We start from the raw sequence: 11,717 nt of genomic DNA, 5'->3' as shown, positions 1-11,717 counted from the left end.
TTCAAAAGCATTAGCGATTGATGTCCAAGTAGGACCCTTTTGAAATCATTTTAAAAGCAAAGATAGCGAGGGGTAACGAAAGGACCCTCGGAATCTTTTGAAAAGTAAGGACAGGACTGTGGGGTGATTTATGGATATGTTGTGTGGACCCTCAGAATCTTTTGAAAAGTAAGGATAGGACACTGAGGTGATTTATGGATATGTTGTGTTTTATTATTCAGACATACCATAGAGAAAAATGCATTCGACTTTCACAGAAAGCTCGCGCAGAGGCAAAGGCCCAGAAATCCCTTGTAAAGAGTAATATCAATTTCTTTCGAAATAGGCAACCATTTGTTCAAATCCTCCTCCATTCAATCTACTGCGAGAGAACTTTATAAAAAATGGGTGTCACTATGGACAAAATTCGTCAAGGCAAATGGAGCAGTTGGATGGCGCTAGTCAGAGTTCTCCTGAGTTTATTGCCTCTTATGACTGCTCAAACAGGTATGTACCATAAGAAACATGTCATGAATGCCGTCTTACCTGTAGGAATTTCTCTGTTTTGCTTCATATTTGGTCAACAACAGGGTATTGTTTTATTAAGTAATTTCTGGTCGGAAGGATTTTTGAGTATCGACTGCAGAGGGAAAGAGAACCGAACTGCAGAAAACAATATAATGTGGGTCACTGATGATAATTACATAGACGTGGGTCACAGAGGAGAGATCGGGAACGCTAGTGCTTACGGTTCTTACTTGCACACCTTGGGAGTTTTCCAAAGCCTCTTAACAAGTCTTGCTATCAGTTGCCTGTGGTTCTTGATGTGCCTTATCTCTTAAGATTATGGTTTTCAGTTGGAAATTACAGTGGATTCAAAAAACTCCCCAGCTTCGCTTTCTCGATTGAGATAGAGGGTATGTGTAGATGTGTTAGAAAACCTGCACAGATGAATCTAGCTAGTAAAGGTTGACCACACAACTTTATAGAGCAAAAACACTAAAAGAAAATCGAAAGAAGAAAAGAATGGTTCATTAGAAAATATGCTACAATGCTCATGATATAGCATTACTGGGTGAAGATCCCACGGTAATGCACTTTAGTGGTGATCAATGAGAAGACTCAACACCTACAACAAGTTCCGGAGATAACTAGTCAGTTGCGGAGTTAAAGAAGGAGCAAATCAAGGAGTAGATCATGCAAAAGGAATCTTGCATGCAATCCCATGCTCTAACTAAGAGTCCGCATGTAGGTGTGTAGTAGTTCAATCATGCAAAAGGAATCTTGCATGCAGTCCCATGCTCTAACTAAGAGTCTGCATGTAGGTGTGTAGTAGTTCCAACACCCCCCCTGAACACCACTATGGGGAAAAATCCATCTTCACGTACCAAGATCTCGGGGTCTGCTTAAGGCTGTAGAGAGATTTCTTTAGTCTGCAGACCCAAGATGAATCCTAAATGAAACCATGTGGCTGCTCCATGTAGATCTCCTAAGATAGGTCTCCATGAAGAAAGGAATTCTTCACATCCATCTGATGTACTTCCCACCGCTGGGCAGCCGCAATGGCAAGTGTAAGGCATATGGAATCCATCTTTGCTACTGGAGCAAAGGTCTCGTCATAATCAATGCCATGCACTTGTTGGAAGCCTTTAGCTACTAGCCTCACTTTCCGTCTGTTGATTTGCCCATTTGCAGCACTCTTGGTCCTGTATACCCATTTGCATCAGACAAGTTTCCTTCCTGAAGGAAGGGGGACCAGATCCCAAGTCTAGTTCTCAATGAGGGAGTTATACTCCTCCTCCATGGCGGACTCCCAAGATGGATGCCCAGTAGCCTCAGCATAAGACTGTGGATCAGAAGATTGAACCAAATGACAATGCCAGGATGGCGATGGTTCAGTGGCAGTGAGGACAAGAGGAGGCTCAATAAACTTTGAGCTAGTCTTCTGCAGATCAGAATTATCCCTCACAAGACCATTTCTAGCAGCTGGGTGGTCTTGTGCATATATCTCACGTAAGCTCCTTGTTCTCTGATTTATGACAGGGGAATATGATTCACTGCTGGAAGCCCGATTGATCCAGGTGTATGTTGGTAGCCACCCACCTATCCCATTTGGACCCCCACAACTGTCTCTTTCAGTTTTTCAATTTCCTTAATTATAGCGCAGTTTACTATTTTTAGCAGTTTTTCGGGTCCTAAACTTCCGGAGTCGTTTTGAGGCCCTAAACGACGTTTTTTGGGAAATCTACCACCAACAATTTGTTGATAAAAATCGTCTTTTCTATCGTAGTCCTTGGAGAGATCTTTCCAACGGGCTATCATGCGCTTCAAACGGAGATAATACAACCAATTCGCAACCCCGGGAAGCTGGCTGTCCAACTCACCCCAAAACGGGGCCCACAATTTGGCGTTTCATCTTCTAAGGTTAGGTTTTGGAATGTGAAGGGTTTTCCATTGTTTCTCAATAATAAATAGGCCTTCGAGCCTCATTGTAAACACAATTTAGAACAGTTCAGAGGCATGTAGCCGCCACATCTCTTCTCAGAGATAAGCTACCATCGCCCTAACTGGTTTATTTCCATTTCTGGTTGTAAGCATATTTCAGTATTTTCCGTTAATGAAATGAAGTATTATTTCAGCTGCATCTCTGTATTTATGGTTATCGCATCTCTGTTTTTATGGTTATCTCTGTAATTTATTGGATTCCTGTCTAAATCTGGATCATCGATCTGGACTTTGATGTGGATCATCATTTGCATGCACTAGATTTGTATCTAGAGACTCTATCTCTGCATCTGCATGCTCTACCTCGGCATCTGCATGCTCTGTTTCTGCATCTGAGTGTATTGAGTCGTCATCTCGGACATGAGGTAGATAAAAGGTGTCTGCATGCGGCGATTGAGGTGCATGCGAGAGACTTTCCTCAAATTTGACACTTCGCTCAATGATGAGCTTGTCCGTAGAGGGAATCAGGAGTCGGTATCCCTTGACACCATCATTGTATCCAACAAAGATGCACTCAATGGTCTGTGGATCAAGAGCTTTCCTCTTTTCAGAGGGGATCCTAGCCCATGCTCTGGAGCCGAAAACATGGAAGTGGGTGACCTCCGGTTTAGTGCCGCTCCAAGCCTCAAAGGGGGTCTGATCCTTAACAGACCTATGAGGAGATCTGTTCTGGATTTAGTTAGCACAATTAAGTGCTTCGACCCATAGCTTATGAGGCAATGACTTAGCATGCAGCATGCAGGAAGCCATCTCTTTGAGAGATCGGTTCTTTCTCTCAGCAACTTCGTTCTGCTACGGAGTGTATGGAACTGTGTACTGCAACTGTATGCCGGACTGAAGGCAAATGTTCTGAAGTGCTTTGTTAACATATTCTCCCCCATTGTCTGTACGGAGGGCTTTGATCTTTCTCTCTGACTGTGTCTCAACTAGTGCTTTGAAATCTTCAAAGTGCACAAAAACTTCAGATTTGGCCCTGAGAAGATACACCCAAGTATACCGTGAGAAATCATCAATAAATGTAAGCACATACCTTGCTTTATTGATGGAAGGATGAGGAAAAGGCCCCATGAGATCACTATGGATCAGATCTAGAGGAGAGGATGCTCTGTGAGTCTTGCCGGTGTCAAACTTTTCTCTGGGATGTTTGCCAAGGACACACCCTTCACAAAGTCCTTTGGAGAAACTGATATTTGGCAAGCCTCCCACCATCTCATTCTTGCTTAGCTACTGCATATACCTGTAATTTAAGTGACCAAACTTCTCGTGCCAAAGCCTACTATTATCATCAGCATGTGTAAGCAATAAAGAGGATTCAGATTCAATAAATTCAGAAAATGTATACAGTCTGGCTCCATTGTTTACCTCACCAATTGCAATTTTGGAGTTGTTTTGTAGATCATATATGTTCACTGCATCTAGAGTGAATTCCACTCTCTTTCCGGTGCCGGAATGAGTGATCTGATAAACTGAAAGCAGGTTCACCGAAAGTTTTGGAACATGAAGCACATCTTCTAAGCTTCCGTGTAAAAGTTCCACTCTACCTTTTCCAGTGACCTCAATAGGTGAGTCATCTCCCATGAGGATGGGAGGTCCTTTGCATGCATCCAAAGAGGAATAGACTTCCTTTGCAGCAGCGATATGATGTGATGCACCAAAATCTATAATCCATGCATTAGGAGAAGAATTAATTGCAACTAAAGCATGAAAATTGTTACCTTTCCTGTGTGGCGGATCCTTAGTTTTCTTCTTGGCGCCCTGAGGGATGTGGTCCCCAAGGATGTGCTTCTGAAGGATTTCTACCATTTGGTCAATTTGTTTCTTCATGCAAGAGGATTCTGGATGGAATCCTCTTTGACAGTAGGTGCATATATTTCCTTTCTTCCCTTTCTCATTTCTCGAGCCGGAGGAGTCGTTGAAGGGCTTGGTGTACCCTTCCTTCTTTGGATGGGAATGCGCTTTTCACTTGTCTTTTTGCTGCTGATTTTTTTGATTTGAATCAGATCTGTGACTTTTATTGTGGCTGCCATCATGCACAGAAAGTGCATGCACTTTTGGAGGTTTGATTTTCCCCATGCCAATGAGTTTATCTTGCTAAAAAATAAGGGACTCCATAAATTCTTTGAGAGAAGGCATAGTGTAGGATTTACCTGTTGCGAGCCTTACTGAATGAAATGTAGATACAAAGACGGAGTATTCTGGTCCGAGCTTTGACATAATAGAGAGAACTTGGCGACTCTCCTCTTTGGATTTGTCAATTCCACAACCCTTGAGTTGCAGCAATAGATCATTATATTTGGTGAAGAAGTCTCGAATTCTGTCATAGTTCCGTGGATCCAATGAGAGTAGCTCCACTTCGAGTAGATGTCCTTTCATCTCATCCTGTTTCCCGTAGAGATCTTCAACCTTTTTCCAAATCTCATTGGGAGTATTGCACACAGATAGATGAAACTGCAATTCTGGAGAGATGCACATGCATATGGATCCGTGGGCCTCATCCATACGGTTGAGGTACTTGGATTTCTCTACGGCTGAAGTGGGTTCCACTTCTGTAGCCATGGTAATCCTGTACAACCCTTTATGATGAAGGTATTGAGCCGTTTGGTCCTTCCATTCATGATAGTTGTACGATGTTAAGATCGATGCTTTGGGAAACTCCATTTTTTCTGTCGATCTTCGATCTCCAAGTTGTAATACCTGCAAAATAAAATATTGGTGCGCCTTTTATCTAGCAACCTGTGGGCTCTGATACCATGTAAATGTGTTAGAAAATCTGCACAAATGAATCTAGCTAGTAAAGGTTCAACACACAGCTTTGCAGAGCAAAAACACTAAAAGAAAATCGAAAGAAGAAAAGAATGGTTCATTAGAAAATATGTTACAATGCTCATGGTATAACATTACTGGGTGAAGATCCCAAGGTAATGCACTATAGTGGTGATCAATGAGAAGACTCAACACCTACAACAAGTTCCGGAGATAACTAGTAAGTTGCGGAGTTAAAGAAGGAGCAAATCAAGGAGTAGATCATGCAAAAGGAATCTTGCATGCAATCTCATGCTCTAACTAAGAGTCCGCATGTAGGTGTGTAGTAGTTCAATCATGCAAAAGGAATCTTGCATGCAGTCCCATGTTCTAACTAAGAGTCTGCATGTAGGTGTGTAGTAGTTCCAACAATATCTTAGCTATCGTAAACGTGACGATCTCAAACCGTGACACACCACGTCATAATGAAACAATATTTGTTAGTTCTGGCAGAGTCCTGTACATTTGCTTGATCCGAACCCCGGTGTTTGATGATCCCTTTATCTCTGCTATCGAATTGAGGACGCTCTGTCCAGGCATGTATGGAGAGGCTAAGCCAGGAACAATGTTGATATCGGTATGGAGATATGATGTTGGCGGAAATTCTACTGTTAGGTGAATATTTTGAACTGCATACATTCAGCGATTGAAATATAAGCGTCATAATTATCCCAGTCATGCTAACGATAAATTTTTAATGGAAATCTGTGTCATGATTAATCACCTAGTCATGTTGATATTCATTGTAATCCAGTTTTCAATCCCTCATAAATTTATATGTTTCCACAATTTTCACCCATTTATAAATTTATATTTTTCCACGTTAACAAGAAAATATATCTCTCTACACCACCGATACTAATTAAATGTCCTGAAAAAAGTTTGATGTGCGATACCCAATTTTGATGCATCGCAGTTAACGGTTTTTTTTCCCTGGAGCTGAATGGCGTTTTATTGTTAATAAAACAGGTTTCCTGTAGACAAGTTTGACCGGATCTGGAAATATAAATTATCTTTAAGTGTTTCTGATTCTATTTCTGTATGGTTTGTACCTTCTGGAGCGCTCATTTCAACAAACAATACCAAGGAACTTCCTCCTCCTCCTGTGATGCAAACGGCCGGGGTTATTGTGGAAAGTGGTTTTAAATTCACTGTAGGACCGGCCAATGGTCACAAATTATTACTGCTGTTATATTTTGCAGAGATTGAGAAACTAAATATGTTTGAACGGAGATCTTTTTACATCAATATAAATGGTGAAAAACGATCCGAAACCATTACTTCTCTGACCAATTATTCTACCCGGGAGCTAACTTTCATAACCAACCAAACAGATGACATGTATTTTGCCTTGGAGAACACTAATGATGCTACCAGTGATCCCATTATCAACGCTTTTGAAACTTACAAAATAGTTGACACTCAACCGGCGACAGATGCACGAGATTGGAAGTTACCTCACTGATTTTTTGAGTCTTGAAATGTTGATATAATTATGATTCAATTTCTAACCAACTAGTTTTTATAATGCAGTAAAATCTCTTGAGGTTATCAAAAGAAAGTTTGGCATAAAGGATTGGATTTTCGACCCTTGCTTTTCGATTCCGTGGAAAGGACTTGTCTGTGAAAACAGTACTTTGCCCATAAGAATTTCGAGAATGTAAGTTCAATTTTTCGATTTGTTCACAGTTGAAATCATAACATAATACTGAAGAGATTGATACCGTGAAATTGTATGTTGACGAAAATCGTATCGTTACCACCGATTTGTCAGGAAGGAATCTTGGAGGATTGGTGCCTAATGATATTGGAGAGTTGACCGCATTAATTAAAGTGTAAGCAGGTTTAGACTTGGAATAAATACTTATGAATGGGATGACCATTTGTGTTTGAAGATTATGTGAGATAATAATCATGTGTGAAGCATTTTACCCACTGGTTTGAAATTAGCAGGTCGTTTGACAATAATCATTTGATAGGGCCATTGCCAAATTTGTCGACTTTAATCAAGTTGGAGAGACTGTAAGTTTCTTTTCAAGATTCAACTTTTAGTTTTCTGTCTTCTTTTTTTTGTGTTGAGCCAATGCATTTTCAAAAATTGAAAATTTAATTATAATTTGTAAATTATGTAGATATTTACAAAACAACTACTTGAGTGGTACTCTTCCCAACTGGCTATGTGAACTTAAAAATCTAAAAGAATTGTACGTGCCCTCTTTCTTCCTTTTCTGTTTATCTTTTCACCATTCTTCTTCAAAGTTTAGTGAAATTAATTAGTAAATTTCATACCCTAATTCTCAATTTCAGTGGTGTAATTCCTGCCCAACTTCTCAATGGTTCGTTGAAATTCAGGTATTTCTTATGTTTTGACACAAATCTGATTTGAGATTTAGTATTTCTTTTTTTAAGAGGTTCGTTGAAATTCAGGTATTTCTTATGTTTTGACACAAATCTGATTTGAGATTTAGTATTTCTTTTTTTAAGTCGGGTCTGTAGAAGAAGCTTTTATATTACATAATTTATGTTCTCACAATAATCAATATACGATGCATACATCCGGCATGTAAAAGAGTTTCGAAGCCGGGTGGGGAGGGCAATATTGCTCCATCCCAACTACCCTTTCCATTTTCTGTAAAAAAATCCCGACACGGATATTTTTTTCCATTTTCTATAAGAAAAGAATGTCGTAGACATTGGACAATAGTAATCTATCCCGTTAAGATTTTGATTAATCTTGTTGGAGGACGGTCTTAAAAATTAATTTTCTTTGGCCTGTTGCAGTTACTGTGGAAACCCTTACTTATACATCAAGGGGAATGCATAATACATAAAGGGGAACGCATTCTACATCACACAAACAAGAATAAATTGAAGATCATCCTGGCAAAAACGCTCAGCGGATTTCTAATCCTCGCTTTAGCGTTGATAGTGGCTATCAATAAATTCAAGAGAAATGAACAGGGTGTTGGCAATGAAAGAAGTGGGACTGAAAAGGAACGAAGTTCTGTTTTCTCACATGGTTAGCAAATACTACTAAATAGTAGATATGTTGTAATAATATAAAATATTATGGCCGTTGTAGTCCCTGTCATGAAATCATGTGAAAGATTTCTGAGCTTTGATTCTCATGAATTTGACCTCCCCTGAATCGATTGCAGACCACTCAATGGTTGTGGTGCCAAATCCAACAAAATCTCGTGTGTTCACTCTGGAAGAAATGATAGCGGCCACACAAACTTTTAGTCGGGAGATTGGACGAGGGGAATTTGGATCGGTGTTTCTCGGCAAATTGCCCCAGGGAATAGATATAGCGGTAAAAGTACTGTCCCAGTTCTCCCAACAAGGAGTTCACGAGTTCTTGAATGAGGTGATTCTCATATCTTGAACTTCAATCATGTAATAAGATTGAACTAAGATCCAATATAACAATGTCTACTCATGAATATTATATCTATGGGAAAATTCATGCTAATGATTTTGCTTATAAACAGGTTGATCTTCTTTCCAGAATCCATCATAGGAATTTGGTCTCTCTACTAGGCTATTGTAACGAATCAAGAGAAGTTATGCTTATGTACGAGTACATGTCAGGAGGGTCCCTAAGGGATCACCTTTATGGTAAATTATATTGCTGACAGATATGCTTGCTTGAATCGATAGAATAGACAGGGTAGCCAACACGCATCTAGTTCTGTTATTTTTTTAGCAGGTCCTAGCTCACGGTATTCCAAACTAAATTGGAGAACCAAGCTCAAAATAGTTTTAGATGCAGCGCAAGGTAGGCATTTCTCTTAATTACTTTAATACTCAAGACATTTTTATGATCTGAACGCCAGTTGTTAAGTATTGCTTAGTGGACAAATAATGCTTAACCACATATCTGAGGCTGTCCACTTGTGGGTTTCTATTCAAAGGACTGGAATACCTGCACGTAGGTTGTGCCCAAAAGATAATTCACAGGGATATAAAGACCGCCAACATCCTTTTAGACAGCAATATGAATGGAAAAGTAGCCGATTTCGGTCTTTCCAGGATAACAAATGATGGGGAGGCTACTCATGTTACCACTGCAGTGAAAGGAACATTCGGCTTTCTCGATCCAGAGAATATAACTTACTTCTTTTGCAATATTCTTTATGATTAATAAATTCAATCCGATTACTGCCAAATTTTCCATCGTGCTTAAGTAGATTTCTTTAAATTTTTGGTCTCGTCGAGCTTTCAATTAAGTATTAAGAGGACATTGAATTTCATTTTTGGTTTTTCCAGGAAGTAAACATCATTCAGTGGGTAAAGATTCGTATCATCAATCATTCCAAGATAAGAATATTTAACCGCAGTGACAAGAGAATGTTTCGTGGTGCATGTTCCTGTAGACACTAACAATAATCATTGGAATATTTACAGGCAACACCGTATCTGTTAGAAATAGATGAAAATGGTGGCACAATAACAGAAATCATAGACAAGATGGTGGGCGAAAGTTACGACATGAAATCCATGACTTATGTTGCCAAAGTAGCGAAGAGATGTGTTCAGGCTGGACGCTCCCGTAGACCTAGCATGAGTGAGGTGTGGCAGAGCTCAAAGAGGCAATAAAACTTGAGGACTTGTTGGCCGATCCGGTGGATGCGAGTGGACCCGAAGGAATGGAGTGGAGTGATAACAGCTGCAACATTTCTCAAACGGGAAGATAAGTCATCAAGATTTTGATGTACCTAAGTGGAATCTGGCGTCGGAGTAAAACCTCCCCAAATCAAGATGACATACCTTTACATTTTGGCGAAGTTTTATGGCTTTGGGTGATCTTAAAAATAACTCCCAAGCGGGCTAAACACGGAAATTTTGAGTTGTTTGGTTTACTTCTGTGTGTTAGGATAGAATATGAATATTTAAATCTGGATTTGAATGTGGTTGTTAACCACGAGATTGGTTGATGTAGAATTATGTAAACGGATCCTGGCTGGATATGCCAGTTATTATGTCGATAGGCTTCCTTTTTATTGGAATCGGGTATTTTAATGATTTTATTAATTACAAATTTTGATCATATGGATTAAATTTAAAGATGTTAATATATTCTCATGAAAGATGTTAGTATATTTTTGTGAAAGATGCTAGTATATTCTGGTGGTTGCCATTAGATCAATGAATACAATTCACATCATTAACTTCTTTGCATATCTAAATCACATATTTAAACCATACTTAAATTAATTTTTACAAAACATGATTAAAAATTTACTATACCATTTATTAATTAACAATTATAAAGATTAACAAAGAGTACAATGATATAGAAAATGAATAAAATTGCAACATTAAAATTAAAACTTACTATACCACTAATTAATAGTCTCGTATCATCATTAACCATCAATAAGAAATAACATGATGCTACAGTTATGGAAAGTCCTCCATCCTCCATCATTGTTAGCAACTTGGCATTTGAGCTTTTGGAATTCTCTCTAGTTATCATTATAAGCAAATTCCAAAAAATTGCATCCTCCTGCATTACAAAATAAAAACAATTAGCAATTGCAACGTGGCACCTAGGTTATGTATGCACCCAAATAAAAATACGAGAAAATTATGTATGTGCCCCAAATAAAATACAAGAAAATTTTCACAAAGAAACATTGCTATGGGACTTGGCTTATGTAACTCCCTCCTGTAAAATCGAAGAAAATGACATTAAAAATATAAGTGAAATGCCTATGACCTCATGCCATTGCTAGGTTTGCCAAATGGCGTATTTATTAGATCAAGATTATTAATTACTCATAGTTCTTCTAGTAGAGTTCAACAAAAATTTAAATCAAAATTACTCTTAGCAAAGAGTACATGTCAGGTTGTTGTCATTTATGGGTTTCTTGCTGCTCTGCTACAACTTGGTCTAGAGAAGGCTTCTGTCCAACTGCTAATCTTCCTGCGGTTTGAGATGGTAGAGTCGGTTAAAATTGTAGCAACATAGCACAGGGATGGTTCGAGAGGCTTCGGAGGTAGCGGGGAACACTCTATTCCATAGACCATTTCTGAAGGGTGGGCTATTTGATGCGGAGACATTCCCATTTTAGGGAGTGGAACACAGTTGCAGATCATCTATCCAAAGAAGCTGCGCTCTGGGAGTCGGGTATCTGTTTGATTTGCGAACAGATTGCAGAAGAATATTATGAATACTATCATAGGCCTTTTATGGACAATATGAACTAGAGCATATGGTATATTTACAATTTTTTTTTTTTTTGTATATATTGCACTGTTGGACAGTGTTCACATTACATGATTATCTCAGTATATTTTGGTTCGTTACCTCCTTGCGTGGATCAAAGGTAACTAGTTTTTTTTGTAGTTTTTTTTCGAACTGAACATTGCTACTCTGGATGATGATAGTCATGTCATTGATAGTTGCTGAATATGCACATGCATCT

The 11,717-nt window shown here is 39.0% G+C and overlaps 1 pseudogene; it reads left to right on the top strand.

Annotated features, from left to right (window-relative positions):
* The first annotated feature begins 383 nt into the window (after positions 1-383).
* LOC149189233 (putative LRR receptor-like serine/threonine-protein kinase At1g67720) lies at positions 384-9,983 on the top strand (annotated as a pseudogene).
* Positions 9,984-11,717: the final 1,734 nt, after the last annotated feature.

The sequence above is a fragment of the Pinus tabuliformis genome, chromosome 3_1, assembly GCF_031772625.1.
Source record: "Pinus tabuliformis cultivar Carrire ecotype Pingquan chromosome 3_1, CPIR1, whole genome shotgun sequence".
Taxonomy (NCBI): domain Eukaryota; kingdom Viridiplantae; phylum Streptophyta; class Pinopsida; order Pinales; family Pinaceae; genus Pinus; species Pinus tabuliformis.
Note: the sequence above shows the minus strand (reverse complement) of the source record. Positions and strands in the feature narration are given on the sequence as shown.